The sequence below is a fragment of the Carassius carassius genome, chromosome 1 (assembly GCF_963082965.1).
Source record: "Carassius carassius chromosome 1, fCarCar2.1, whole genome shotgun sequence".
Classification (NCBI taxonomy): domain Eukaryota; kingdom Metazoa; phylum Chordata; class Actinopteri; order Cypriniformes; family Cyprinidae; genus Carassius; species Carassius carassius.
This window is the reverse complement of record NC_081755.1, coordinates 18,192,521-18,208,504: the sequence shown is the minus strand read 5'-3', so window position 1 is coordinate 18,208,504 and position 15,984 is coordinate 18,192,521.

The window sequence follows — 15,984 nt, the reverse complement described above, 5'->3', positions numbered from 1 at the left end:
TACAGCTCCACCAACTCCCAAAATCTATTTATTAACTAAATGCGATATGATCTTATTAAAAACCTTTGCATGTTGTCCAAGACCACATTTTTATTTATATTATGTAGTCCAAAGATTTGATAGCTGCCTTTTATGATACTGGATATATTTGAGAAGCGAGTGGGCATCTGTATAACCATTTGTGAAAGTACCATTATGAAAATGTATTGAAAGAACAAGCATTAACTTAAATATTACTCTTTAAAAACCATCAGTCACATGTACTTGTTAGCATAAATAGGAATCACACACTAATATTGCCTCATGTTTAGAAACTAGAACTGTTTTCCAACATCATCTTAAAAGTCATGTTCTTTTTTCCCTGATGGAGTCAGAATGAGTCTGATGGATGAAGAGCATAATGAGGAACAGAGTGTAAACAGTACAGCATGATGTTAAAATGAGGGGGGAAACGGAAAGAGATCAAACAGCCTGTGTAATTCTACTTTGATGTCTTTGTCCCTTGCTCAATCTTGTAGTGGCTGGGCTTTATTAGAATATTCCACAATGAGGTCTAGGCTCCATAGTCTGCCAAAGTTTCAGCATGCTTGTAGGTCTTATCTATGCATCCTGGAAGTCCAAAATTGGATTTGATTTACTAGAACAGTACTGTCCTAATCTGAGGAGATCGATTGCTGTTAGTGGTAATAGGAGTCATTCAACATTTCACCACATTCTCAAGTAAACACTAGCTTGGAAAAACTAGTTTGAAGGGGTTGGAGTCAGTTTTAACAAAGCATGCCTATATAAAATTGATGATGAGTTGCTACAGAATATGTATAGGTTTATTTCTATGCATGAATCCACAGTGTGATGTATAGACTACCCAGGCTCATTGGAAATACATGCCTCTACCAACATGCAATAAAAAAAAAAAGAAAACTTGCTTTATGTACGAATCTCGGTAGCTCATGTGACGTGACATGACATTGCATGTGTGAGGTGAAGCAATCCCGAATACCAATCCTGTGAAAGTATGGTTCGAACAAACAGCTCAAGCCCATGTATAAGGAAGTTAAAATATCACTGTTGCATCATTGAATGGATAGTTCGCCCAAAAATTTTAATTATATAATTAGTCACTCACCCTGTAATTAGATGAATTGGCAGGTAACAAAGATACATGAGAGATAGGACAAGCAAAAAGATTGTGGAAAAAGAGGCTTATGGATATTAAGGGAACTTCACATATGAGTGAGTTGCAGTATTTTAGCCACAAGATGTTCTGGGCCTGAAGTAGACTGAGCAAGGGGTTATGTTTTGCTCATGGTTGGTCCTGATAGTTCTTGTAATATGTACGCCAAGTAATATTATGCCAACTGGGGTAATACACATGAAGATATCAACTATAAATCCATCTGCTGTAAAAAAAAAAATAAAAAAATAAAAAACTATTGCATCAGAAGAAGAGCTGGAACTTGAGGTGTTAAGTAGACAGTCATTTGGATATGTTCACAGATAATAGATGTAGAATCTGAAGGTACAAATCAAATATGGAGTTTCAGGGCATCAGCAGAACACTGATAAGAATAGTTTGCTTTGGTTACAGGACTGAGTAGAGACATCCTAGTAATATGGGAGTGTCCGAACCTACACCTGGAACAAACTCTACAGGACAGTGGCCCTCCATCCAAGAGCAGTATTGTGACCAAATTGGAAGATTGATTGACAAGTGTAGAAGCCTTAAGCTTTACAGGCAAAATATGATATTTCTGAGAATACTTCACTATGGATCAAACCAAATCATTCTATGGTTTTTTAATGGCCGGGACACACCAAACCGACTTAAAAAAAACAACAACGAGGTAAAACCAAAAAGCTGCACTGGAACACAGCGCACAGACTAAAGCTGAAGGCAAACATGTGTGTTCTGCGCATGTGTGAGAGGAACGAGAAGTTCACATCAGCAGCTATTAATAGTTTATATTCGTCCTTCAAAAGGAGAAACCGAAACAAAGATATACAAAATGTAAACAAAACAGCGGATGCTTACCATTTTGAATATCAGTAACATTAATAACTTTAACCATTTTAAGCGGCTCAGTTCGTTATGATAAACATTTGCATATTAGAATGATTGGGAAAGATCACTAAACATTTAAACAGCCTTCTGTCTGTACCGCTTTCATTCAAATGCTTGTTTTCATCACTTTTGCTTTAATTCTCGGCACTTGACTCATTCGATAAACTGAACATCCAATCAGAGCTCTCACTCTCGCCGACGGCCCCAACTTCCCCGAGGCGATTTCAACATGTTGTATCAGGCAAACTATCACTGATGTGAGCCCGACAAGTCGAACACACCACAAAAAAACTAGCCGACTTTCGCTCCCTGTTGGCCCGACTATGGCAGATGGCGATTGTCGGCTTGGTGTGTCCTGGGCTTTAATGGAGAGGAGTGAGCTGTTTGGAAAATGTAATGGTAGTAGAATAAAGCCAAGGATGGGGAAAAGAGAAAATGTGTCTCTCACACATGTGGGTGGATGCACCAAAAATTGTAAGGTGTGAAAGATTGATTTAGTCTAAAGTGATTTCTAATGGCCTATGGCTGAGAAGCTGGGATAGGCTCCTACATAGGACAAGCAGTTTGGAAAATTTAATGGATGGATAGTCTCTAATGAGGATAGCAGAGAAGATGGAACCATATAGTGCATCAGGAGCACTGGAGAATTTTAAAGGAATGATGTCAGCAATGGTAATGAGGAGAGATAGAAGAGATAGTTGAATTGAAAGAATGGTGTCATTGTAGACTGAATGCCTTATGTTCCTGAGAGATGCAAGTAATGATTAAAACTTTAGTTTAAAAAGGAATGTAGTAATTGTTTGTTTTTTAGCTTTGTTAAAGGCTATATTTAGTTTTGTCAAAACTCACCTACTCCTCATCCAAGAATGTGTGTAAACATGCAAATGCTATCCACATTACTCAGAGAAAGTGTAAGTAACACTGGTACTGAGCAGACACATGGTGCATGAGTCCACAGGACAGACAGTTTAGTCTCCATGATGATCAAAGCCAGGAAAAGGGTGGAAACACGAGGGTGCAGAAGGAGACACACTCTTTGACTAAATGTAAACCACAAGTAAGTCAATGACATTCTTTATTACACAAGATGAAGGAAAGAAAAAGAAACAAAACAGGATGAAGGACACAAAACATCAAACTTACTGTACAGCCATTTGAAAAAAGGGCTGGGTTGCTCACTCTTCTTTAATTAGACCTTTCACATTGGTTTTGGTTGAATTAAAAACAACTATTGCATCTTTGACACAAACCTTTTTTTATATGTCTCTTCAGCTTGTGGTGAGGGATGAAAGTCCTCCAGACCAAGTTCTCCTGAAAAGTCCATCCAGCTTTATTATTTTACCCTTGCCCCTCATGTCATGTTACTGTTTATGAAGACAGACAACAAAGAGACTTCTCCAAAGAGAACCCAGCTGTCTCCACATTCTTGGAGGTAATGGCAGAACAAACCCTAGCACAACTTTATGTTGTTCAAAGATAATCTTTTGCTTCACGGCAAAACCAGTGTTTGGTCTTACGTTAAAGCAGCTCTGTTCAGACTCTCCCTGTGTCTTTGCTTGTTGTCAAGCAAGTAGTTGAGCTCACATTTGTTTCTGCATTTGTTGCTTTAATCTCATCTCATTTGTCAGTAGTGCTGAGCCTTCTGCTGACCGATAATTTGGAATGACAGTCATATTCTGTGAAAATCTGTTGACAGTAGTTCAGACCAGGGGACTGCAAGGCATTAGCTGCGGTTCCGTGGTTTCTCCCTCAAAGTAATGCTCCGGGGCAGCTTTCTGAGTTCAATCACAGCTTGTGTGCCGCTTCCAAGGGTACGTTTGAAATGACAATGATACACTGACGTCAAGACCTGACGTTTTTCTTGAAAAACGAAGCAGAAAAAGAATAATGATACAATAGGACAGAGTCCACTGATTTTCTAAGAACAACAGATTTTCTCTGGGCTAATGCCTCCTTTTTTCATCCACCAGGCATCTTGTCTTCCTAACAAGGAGTGATGTTCATACATCTTCAAAGGAACTTAAGATGTATAATTAATAACAGAAATCAGCAATTTGACAGTATAGAAAAGCACCCTATCATTTTCCCCCTTAATAATCTTTGGCACTTTATTACATTTATTTATATTGTAAAAAGGTTTAAGTAGAAGTTCTTACAAGCACTAGCACCAAATCCTTTCTACTCAAATGGGTATTATACAGAATAATAAAAAGGAGTGAAACTTGCAGAACATATACATTCAGTTGATCAGTTCCATGAGTATATGGAAAGAAAGCATTTCAGTTAACACAAATTTTTGGTATGCATAGACCACCTGAAACTGCGATGATGAGTGGAAAGGGACTTTATTTTCCACCACAACATGCCTCTATAAACTTTGCCAGCTCTGTTTACCTCTTGGAACGTGGGATACGGATGGTAAAGGTTTTGTTTCTATTTTGAGCTCACCATTCCTCCGTCTGTTTTCTTGTCATTATCAGGATCATTAGATGCAAGAATTCACCTCTTTGTTTGCTATTGTCTGTTTTACGGACACATGCAAGTCATCCAGATGAATAATACAAAGAATGGATCTGCTGCATATGGACAAGTGAGTCAGTAAATGGATGTAAAGGTTGTTTTCTCATCCTGCACTGCAAGGTTGCATTGGACATATACAAATTGTGGAAACATCAAAGCCATGTACAAAACCCCTTCAATCCTTAGAGTGTCTCTGTATAGTCCATAGCAGGCTGTCAAGTGTCATGTTGCTTCTCTCTAGGTGGGTGGTCTTCATGAGAGCGTATTTCATTCCTCTGTGAACATTCATTGTATTCTGTGTGTGAGTTGTAAGATTCCATTCATCTGCAAAGTATAAACTTGATGGTGAGAGATGCAGGCAGAACTTTGCAAAGCCACTTTTCCATTGTCCATATAATTATTATTTTTTTTTTTAAAGGTTAAAATATGTTTAAATTCAATTCCATTCAATTCTTGTTTTTTTTCCATAATGATTAAAATGTCAAAACAATTTCACAACTCTAAAATCAGCAGATAGTAGTAAAAAGATTACACGAACATGCTTCAAATAGAAAAGAAGTGTTAAAACAGGGATTGACAAATGTACAGCAGAGAGAGCGGAGGTTACTCACAGGAAAATTTTTTAGGATTTACTACAGTTCAGTAAGCAGGTGCAAATCTGTCTCATCTAATCCTGAGCACTGGAATCTCCCCTGAGATGAAGCATCCTCATCTCAGGATGCCAGGAAGGTTAACTCTAAATAGGTCTGAAACCTAATGGATGCCCTCTTACCATGAGCTGCTCTAAGTAAATGTGGATCATTCATGCTCATTTCCACTTCCCTGTGACCTCATCAGTATTTGATTTTGGAGATTTGGACAACAGACAAAGCTTTGATCAAATTGGCCAAAATAGAACTCACTTATCTGGTTAGTCCAATGAGGGCCTACTTCATGCTTTGGGCAGTGTTGATGTTTGAGTGAGATAAATACAGGACAAAGTTGAAAAAGGTGAATGGAAGACATTCACAGATGTGGCCAGAAGAACTATGGCCTTGTTTTGGCTCTCCATTCAAGCTTATCTTTCACCATTCAGCTGGACCAAGAGAATAATTACTCTCTTCAAAGTGCATCCCTGACTGTGACACTGTCACCAGATGCTAAAACGGTCAACATCACTTTCGGCCCTAAAACATACATTTTTTGTTTATTCTATGACAAAATACATCAGTAATACCCCACTCAAGACTGTTTATTGAAAAAGGTGGTTGCTAACAAATAGCTAAATGGGGCTAATAAATAGGCATTAAACGTCATTATGCCAAACAAAAGACATGGGTACAGCTTGCACAGTCTCATTGTGTTTATAAACAAGCTCTATCAAAGCAGAGCCGTACAGTAACGAATTACATTTACTTGAGTACAGTACTTAAGTACAATTTTTAGGGATCTGTACTTTACTCCAGTATCATTTTTGGGGAGTACTCATGACTTTACTCAAGTACATTTGAGAGGCAAATATTGTACTCTTTACTCCACTACATTTCTATCCATAACCATAAGTACCCGTTACTTCTTCGGCCCCGTCCAACATGGAGATGGAGCTTATACCAATCCAATCTTTTTTTTTCCTCGTCTCAAGAAATATCCGCGTCCACATGAAGCCACAAAGGTGACGTTTTAAAATTTATCCACTCTGGGACCCGGTTTCAAAAAACATTGGTTTCACTCTTCCAAAACGCCGGACCCGTGTGGACGAAACGCCTATCCGATAAAAAATTTGTGCATATTCACAGAAACATCTCTCGATGTGGACAAAAAAAAGGAAAAAAGAAAAATCTCTGAAACCCTCAATTTGTTGTTTTCCTCTCAAGCGTGATTGAATTGTGCAGGTGCAACTGATTTGGACAGCCTATCAGCAATTACCTTCAGATTTCTGCCAAAGACTTCATGACATTTGATTGATTTGAAGTACAGTATACACACACAGAGTTGTCACACATAGATTGTGTGTGAGAATGGTGTTGTAGTAAGTTCATGGGTGGAAAGGAAGAGGACAAGGGGTCGGCTTGACTGCTGATGACGTTTATTTATAATTAGCACTTTCAAAGCACAAACGGTGACTCTTACACTGGCATCAACACACTATCGTAGTCACTTCCGGTTTACTTCTTCCGGGTCAGGTACGCATCAGCAGTCCTTCTCTCTCTCTCGACTACTCCATCACCATCATCACTGATTCTGCCTCATTCCATTTTTTAAGGAGATTGAGGTGATATATCTGATGTGCCCCGTTTTCTATCGGACCGTATTACCTCATAATTGAACTCCCCATATTATTGTGCAACCTCAAACGGTCCCTGACACTTTGCCATCAACTTAGAGCTTGACGTTGGGAGTAATACAAGTACTTTCTCTCCTGGTTCAAATTTGCGTAATCTAGTTCCCTTGTTATACAGCTGGCTCTGTCGGTCCTGGGCTTGTAACAAATTCTCCATCGATAGTCGCCCCAAAGTGTGGAGTTTTGTTCTCAAGTCCAGCACATAGTGAATTTCGTTCTTACTTTGAAATGGCCCCTCCTCCCAAGTTTCTTTCAGGACATCCAGCACCCCTTGGGGGCTTGTGGTGTCACAGTGTCTGGGTTGTGTTCCCTGGGTGTCCACTAGATGTCCTCTTTTCCCACGGTGTCTTTCACTTCATTAATCACATTCCTCACGTCCCTGCTTAATTATTGCACCCAGCTGTCACTAATTACCTATCATCACACCCTGTCAGTTTCCCATTAGCATTTGTCTCTCCTTGTGTATATAACCCGGTCTGTCTTAGTATGTGTGACGGAGTCGTTGTGAATTCATGTCCATCAATCTGTCTTGCCCGTGCCTTGTCTTCTTCTTCTTCTTCTTCTTCTTGTTCTTGTTCTTGTTCTTGTTCTGGTTCTGTTTATGTTCGGATGGATGTTTTGGTTTCGACCCCTGTCTGGACTGTTATTCTTTTGGATTAACCCTTGAATAAAGACTTATCTGCAATTGGTTCTATCTCCGTGCCTCATTGGATCCCTGCCATGGCATAACGACTCCGTCCTGCAAGGAACCAGCGGTATGTCTTTTTCCCGCTCCCCAGCCAGGATGGCGGAGCGGAGGGCGAAGTATCTGAAGTTGATCGCCCTCCGCCAAGAGGGCAATGAGGTGGGTGCCCTGGCACAGGTGTTCTGGTCCCTGGCCGAGGGCATGGGATACAATGACGCAGCCCTTAAAGATTATTTTAACAGCGGGCTGGATGATCCAGTTTCTCAGGAGGAGATGGCACATTTAGAAACTTTGGAGTTCTGGGAGTTTGTGTACTATTTGCAGCATCGGCTTCTGTGGGATGCCCCAGCCACTCCTGTCTCTTCCGGCGGGGTGGTCGTCAGCCCAGCACCACTGCCCAGGATGGCAACCAGCCAAGCGCCACAACCCAAGATGGCCGCCAGTCCAGCACCACTGCCCAGGATGGCTACCAGCCAAGCGCCACAACCCAAGATGGCCGCCAGTCCAGCACCACTGCCCAGGATGGCTACCAGCCAAGCGCCACAACCCAAGATGGCCGTCAGTCCAGCACCACTGCCCAGGATGGCTACCAGCCAAGCGCCACAGCACAAGATGGCCGCTAACCCAGCGCCAATGCCCAAATTGGCCACCGTTCCAGCGCCACAGCACAAGATGGCCGTCAGTCCAGCGCCACAGCACAAGATGGCCGCTAACCCAGCGCCAATGCCCAAATTGGCCACCGGTCCAGCGCCACAGTACAAGATGGCCGCCAGCCCAGCGCCAATGCCCACATTGGCCACCGGTTCAGCGCCACAACCCCAGATGGCCGCCAGTCCAGCACCACAGTACAAGATGGCCGCCTGTCCAGAGTCATGGCCCAAGATGGCTGCTGGCCCAGCGCCACTGCAAAAGATGAGAGTCTAAGCTGACCCTCCAGAGTCGAGCCCGGTCCCAGTTGACCCTCCAGAGTCGAGTCAGGTTCCAGTTGACCCTCCGGAGTCGAGTCAGGTTCCAGTTGACCCTCCGGAGTCGAGTCAGGTTCCAGTTGACCCTGCGGAGTCGAGTCAGGTTCCAGTTGACCCTCCAGAGTCGAGTCAGGTTCCAGTTGACCCTCCAGAGTCGAGTCAGGTTCCAGTTGACCCTCCAGAGTCGAGTCAGGTGCCAGTTGACCCTCCAGAGTCGAGTCAGGTGCCAGTTGACCCTCCAGAGTCGAGTCAGGTGCCAGTGGACCCTCCAGAGTCGAGTCAGGTGCCAGTGGACCCTCCAGAGTCGAGTCAGGTGCCAGTTGACCCTCCAGAGTCGAGTCAGGTGCCAGTGATCTCTCCAGAGTCGAGTCAGGTGCCAGTGATCTCTCCAGAGTCCAGTCAGGTGCCAGTGATCTCTCCAGAGTCGAGTCAGGTGCCAGTGAACTCTCCAGAGTCGAGTCAGGTGCCAGTGAACTCTCCAGAGTCGAGTCAGGTGCCAGTGAACTCTCCAGAGTCGAATCAGGTGCCAGTGAACTCTCCAGAGTCAGGGCTAGTCACCGCTGATCCTCCAGAGTCAGGGCTAGTCACCGCTGATCCTCCAGAGTCAGGGCTAGTCACCGCTGATCCTCCAGAGTCAGGGTTAGTCACCGCTGATCCTCCAGAGTCAGGGCTAGTCACCGCTGATCCTACAGCGTCAAGTCAAGTCACCGGTGATCTTCAAGGACTGAGACAAGTCACTGGGGACCTTCATGAACAGATGCAAGTCACCAATAATCTTCATGAGCAGAGCCAGGTCAGCACCGATCTTCTGGAATCCAGTAGAGACACCATGGAATTACCAGAGTCTCGTCCTCCCGTTGATCCGGCCGCACGGAAGTGGTGGGCTTCTGCTCCGCCCTGGGGGGCTTCCGCCTTGACCACAGGGTTGTGGTGGTCGTCTGCCCCGCCCTGGAGGGCTTCCGCCTTGACCACAGGGGTGTGGTGGTCTTCTGCTCCGCCCTGGGGGGCTTCCGCCCTGACCAAACGGTTGTGGTGGTCTTCTGCTCCGCCCTGGAGGGTTTCCGCCATGACCACACGGTTGTGGTGGTCTTCTGTTCCGCCCTGGTGGGCGCCACGTGAAGTCCTTCATGGACTTAGGTTTTTCGTTTTCTGTTGTGTTTTCTGTCGGTTCCCCTCTGTTAGCCTGGCCCTCTGTCCCTCCCCCTGGACCTCCTCCGGTCCTCCTCCCTCCTGGTCTCCCTGTTTTGTGTTTACACTTCTGGTGTCTGTTTCCTATGTTTCCTTTCTGGCCCTCCGTCCCTCCCCCTGAGCCTCCACCTGTCCGCCTCCCTCCTTGTCTCTGTGTTGTGTCTTGTCGTGGAGCGTCTGGGAGCCGCTCCGTAAAGGGGGGGGTACTGTCACAGTGTCTGGGTTGTGTTCCCTGGGTGTCCACTAGATGTCCTCTTTTCCCACGGTGTCTTTCACTTCATTAATCACATTCCTCACGTCCCTGCTTAATTATTGCACCCAGCTGTCACTAATTACCTATCATCACACCCTGTCAGTTTCCCATTAGCATTTGTCTCTCCTTGTGTATATAACCCGGTCTGTCTTAGTATGTGTGACGGAGTCGTTGTGAATTCATGTCCGTCAATCTGTCTTGCCCGTGCCTTGTCTTCTTGTTCTTGTTCTTGTTCTTGTTCTGGTTCTGTTTATGTTCGGATGGATGTTTTGGTTTCGACCCCTGCCTGGACTGTTATTCTTTTGGATTAACCCTTGAATAAAGACTTATCTGCAATTGGTTCTATCTCCGTGCCTCATTGGATCCCTGCCGTGGCATGTGGGACCTCTCGCACAGCAAATAACTAGGACTCTAACCACTTATCCCGATTTTTGGCGTCTTCTTGGACAAATTTACGGATCATTGACTTAAGCGTGCGATTAAATCGTTCAACCAGGACGTCAGTCTGTGGGTGATAGACTCTGGTTTCAAAAAATTTAATGCCCAATAATTCGTAAAGTTTGTGTAGAGCACGTGACTTGGATGCCGTGCCTTGATCGGTGAGGATTTCTTTCAGAACCCCCACCCGGGAGATTAGACGAAACAGTGCGTCTGCAACACTCTTAGCAGAAATGTTGCGGAGGGCCACTGCTTCAGGATATCATGTTACATAATCGACTATGACTAATGCAAAATGATATCCCCATGCAGATCGCTCTAATGGCATGATGAGGTCCATACCAATTCCCTCGAAGGGGACCTGCATTAATGGAAGGGGGCGCAATGGCGCTTTTGGGGCAGCCGGTGGATTTACCAACTGACATTCAGGACAAGACGCGCACCACCTGCGCACATTGTCGTGAATACTCGGCCAAAATAAAATGGGTCATGAGGTGATTAAGTGTTGCTGCCTGTCCCAAATGGCCTGCCATGGATTAGAATGAGCCGTTTGGAAAAGCATTTCCCTGCAGCTCTTCAGAATTAACAACTGGGTTGTATCTACTTTTGTCTGAGCGTCTTGGGTCACCCGATACAACCGATCTTTTAAAATGGCAAAATACAGACAGGTGAGCAGGTGGGCAGGATGGAGAGGCCATCAATTGTTACGGACCTGTTGAAAAGCATGCTTTAATGTCTCATCCTGAGACTGCTCCAGAGGAAAGTCATCGCGCTCCGAGAGAACAAGTCTCTCGATTTCACTCAGCTCCTCTGAAGCAAAACTCCGCGGTCCTGGCTCCGTCTCTCCCACATGCATTTGCGCGCCCCCGTTCCATGCCTTGTTTCGACAAGAGGCATCCGTACATAAATACCCCAATAAAACAGTAAACGTGGGCCAATTCGTTCCCAGAATTGTCGGATGCCGGAGGGGGGGTCTAACTGCCGCATCAACACTATGCTTTTGACCACGGAATTGTATAATGACTGGGACAACGGGATACTTCACCACATCTCATATATATATACAAAAATTAATAAATTAAAATGAATTAAAAAATCTGGTTCGAGTGGTGCTTCACAACGCCTTTCAGCTGTGATTTATTCATGATACAGCATGGCCTATCGTACCCCATTGCTTACAGATATAAAAACACAGATTCAGGTCCATATACCGTATTTTTCGGACTATAAGCCACACCTGAGTATAAGTCGCACCAGTCCAAAAATACGTCATGATGAGGAAAAAAACATATAAGTCGCACTGGACTATAAGTCGCATTCATTTAGAACCAAGAGAAAACATTACCGTCTACAGCCGCGAGAGGGCACTCTATGCTGCTTAGTGTAGACTACAGGAGCACTGAGCAGCATAGAGCGCCCTTTCGCGGCTGTAGATGGTAATGTTTTTTCTTGATTCATTTTTAGTTCATTTCTCTTGGTTCATGTCAAATTAATTTTGATAAATAAGTCGCACCTGACTATAAGTCGCAGGACCAGCCAAACTATGAAAAAAAGTGCGACTTAAAGTCCGGAAAATACGGTATATATATATATATATATATATATATATATATACCGTATTTTCCAGACTATAAGTCACACTTTTTTTCATAGTTTGGCTGGTCCTGGTCCTGTGTGTGTATATGTATATATATATATATATATATATATATATATATATATATATATATATATATATATATATACATATACACACACACATACACACACACACACACACTCACACACACTCACACACATACATACATAAAAACAAACACTGTTTTCTGTATGCCAATTAACTTCAAAGAAAGCTGTTTCAAACATCTGAGTTTCTGCCAAAGAAGGCATCTTACTTGACCATGTGCAGGCTTTTAAAGTGCACCAAATTTAATTTTCAAATAAAAGTGGTCTGTTTTGTCCTTTCTAATTCTCTCACATCAAGTAATACCCCCTACAGATAAAATTAGCATTTTCCAAAAGAAAAGCCTCTCTCTCTACACCACAGCTTTACTCTGAAGAGACCGTTAAGTGGTTGTTTATTTGTTCAAGGATGCAATCAGAAGGCCAGTTTCTCCAAACCTTGGTAGTTCAAACTCCTCCTCTCTCAAACCGTATCTTTTACATTCTCCCCTACCCTTTCCCTTTCACAATCTCTGTCCACACCCTCCTCTCTTTCTTCGAGCTTGATCATTATCCAAAGCTTCCGTGTGACCATTCCTGACCTAGGTTTTCTTCTGATGTCGAAGTTTAATGTCTAATGAGTGGATTTCCATGATTACGCCTCTAAAAATAAACTTGCCATCCCCTCACCTAAAGGCCTGTCGGGGGCCCACTATAAGTGTGTACATGTGTATTAGCCCCTTTATTCAATAGGAAAGTGTGTGCAGTTGTGGAGGAGAAAAACAACATGCTAATAATTTAGGCTCTTAAGTTGTGGTCTGATTCATGAAATTCCACCAGTCAAAAACAAAGTAAACAACCTTACACATGTGGCTACAATATTGAGAGAATAAGAGATTCAGGACCTGTCTTCACCTTGCCACGCATATGTAGACAAAAACAAAATATCACATTGTACAATGTCAAAAACTGCTGTCAATGGATCCAGAATACATTATATAAAATTATGTGTCAAAGTTATGGTCTTATTTATGTTTACCCGACTGCATGTAATGCTGGACAGTTGTGGCTGGAGCTTTGAGATCTCTTCATGTTGTTTGAGTTTGCTGATGGCTTCATTACACTTGTTTAACCCTTTGAGCAAATTTGTGCCTGCTCTTTATTCAACAAGTCTCTGTTTTGTATATGTCTCCTGACTCATATCGATTCAGGAAACTGTTAACATGGGCCTGGTCCTCTCTAAAAACAACACCTCCTCTTTTCTCCACAGCTCCACAAAGAAGAAGCGCCTTGTTCTTTAAGTGGTGGTTTTCTGAAGCCGCACCATTTGATGTGGGCTTCCCTTAATCGCACAACACGCTCTTTAAACATGAAATGCATTCATTTTCGCCCAGACATTCTCCTGTCGCTGCTTTTGAACATTGTTGGGCAGTCTTAATATAGAGCAAGGGACAAGACAATAAGGGAGACTCAAATTAAGTCATTATTTTTGATTGTGTGCATCTACCACTTAGTACTACAAAGGGACAGTGAACCTCTAATCCGAGATGGGACACAAGCACTTTGTAGTCTTAATATCTTTCTTCCTTTCTGTCCACATCAGTGATTTACGGGTGCTGCTTTAGTATTAAACTAGGGCCTTGGAAAGAAGCCTACCATTAAGATTGAAATGTTGTGCTCTTTGAGGTCTGGACTTTTAATTACAAGCTGGGCCCGGATGGAGGAGCGTCTCTGTCGTCGGACTGAATAGAGGGCTCGCACAACATCGGTTGGTAACCTACGGTGGCCTAGTAATGCACAACACAACGACATTAAAAAAGCAAACATAAGCTCACAACACAAAGACATTAACCTACAACACAACGAAATTAAGCCACAACACAACGAAATTCTCACAACACAACGAAATTCTCACAACACAATGAAATTAAGCCACAACACAATGAAATTCTCACAACACAATGAAATTAAGCCACAACACAACGAAATTCTCACAACACAACGAAATTCTCAGAACACAACGAAATTAAGCCACAACACAACGAAATTCTCACAACACAACGAAATTCTCACAACACAACGAAATTCTCACAACACAAATACATTAAGCCACAACACAACATTAAGCCACAACACAACACAACGGAAATGCTCCCGACCCCAAGGGGCAGTTGGTCTGCAGAAACGGGCAATAGACTACATATTTCCTGTGAAATCTCAGGGCGAATAAAAGAGTGCATTACCAGCTGCAAACTTTTATCCATAAACGATGAATATTAAATAATATTTATACATTTTGCTATAATACCACAAATTAAGTGTACCACAGCAATATAATTATTTAATGAAGAGTTCCATAAACATCTGTGAGGGTGGTTTACACAGCTATTGCTGTGACCCATTTTGTGAGGCTCCTCAAAGGTTTTTCACACTTCTCCCCTGGATGTAGAAACTCGAAATAAGTGGATTCAAATTAGTAATGTTAGATGTAAGGATTTCAACATCACTTCTGATACTTCAGTCTGCAGGCGCCTCTTCAAGAATGACAACAGCATGCGAATCTACACTAGGTAAGATCTAAACCTTTATTACTATATTAACACAATGTAGGCCTATTGTGAATTTTTTAATTTTCATTATTTATTTTTTGTCGCTGTGGTTGCCTGTTTGTTTAAAAACCTCTTCCGTGGATCAAGACAATACGTGTTAATAGATGATTAACCCAAAAATAAAAAATAAAGCTGTCATCATATACTCAACATTATGTCGCTGTAAACCCATATGGCTTGCTTTGTTCATTGGCATACAGAAATGTTGTAAATAATGTAACCGTCAGTCAGCTATCTAGATAGACCCCACAGAATAAATTCAGAACAGTTTAGAATGACACGAGGGAGAATAAGCTAAAACCCCAGCTAAAATCTTTTTACAGACCTACCTTTTTTCCACTTGTATGTCAATACATTATACATTTTTAAGTATCCTTCAGGTTCAGTGTAGGCAAACAAACTTTTTACATTGTTTGGTGTGTATTTTCTGAAAACATGTCTCATCCAATCTAGATTTGAGAAGTAGATCCATTAAATGGCCATTTGGAGAGTTATTGAACCTGCATTCCACATGGTTCGTGTGATCAGAGCAAGGACAGCTACAGCGAGGAGAGAAGTTGGAATAACAAGCAATGCAATGGTAAATATTGATATTGTATTGTTTGTGACAGAGAAAGAAAATGTTATATTTATTTTCACTTTTTGATGCACACATTACATGCATGTATCATAATTATTTAACATTTATTTTGACAGTGTCAGTCTCTGCAGCCCTTCGATGAGTTCCCCCTCTTCATGGTCCACCTTTCAGTCGATCTTCCACAGAGAGATCTGGCCTTACACAAGAAACTTGGGATGGATTCATTTGGTTTTATTTGTACAGACTACAAGATAAAATGTAAATTAAATATTATGTAAGTGCAAATATATGTAATTTTAATATGTTTTCTTGCTCACCAGTGTAGTGTAAACATGTAAACATGTAAATATCCACAATTAAATTTTTTAAACTTTGATACAGTTTTAATAGTTATGTAAAATACAAATACTAATAACTATGACAGTGTAATGGTGTGTTACTATATTTTTATAACACTACTATATTTATAACACTTCTGCCACTTGGAGGACTGATAGGTCAGGCAGATCACTGGTGACATCACTGTAAACATTCTCCTGAGATGAAAAACAAAGGTATAGTACTAACATACTAATATGCTTTTATTATCCAAATCCGTTAAAGGATTTTTAGGCTGCATTAATTAGGTAAACCGGAACCGGAAACACTTCCCATAACAACCTATGTACTTGCTACATCATTAGAAGAATGGCATCTACGCTA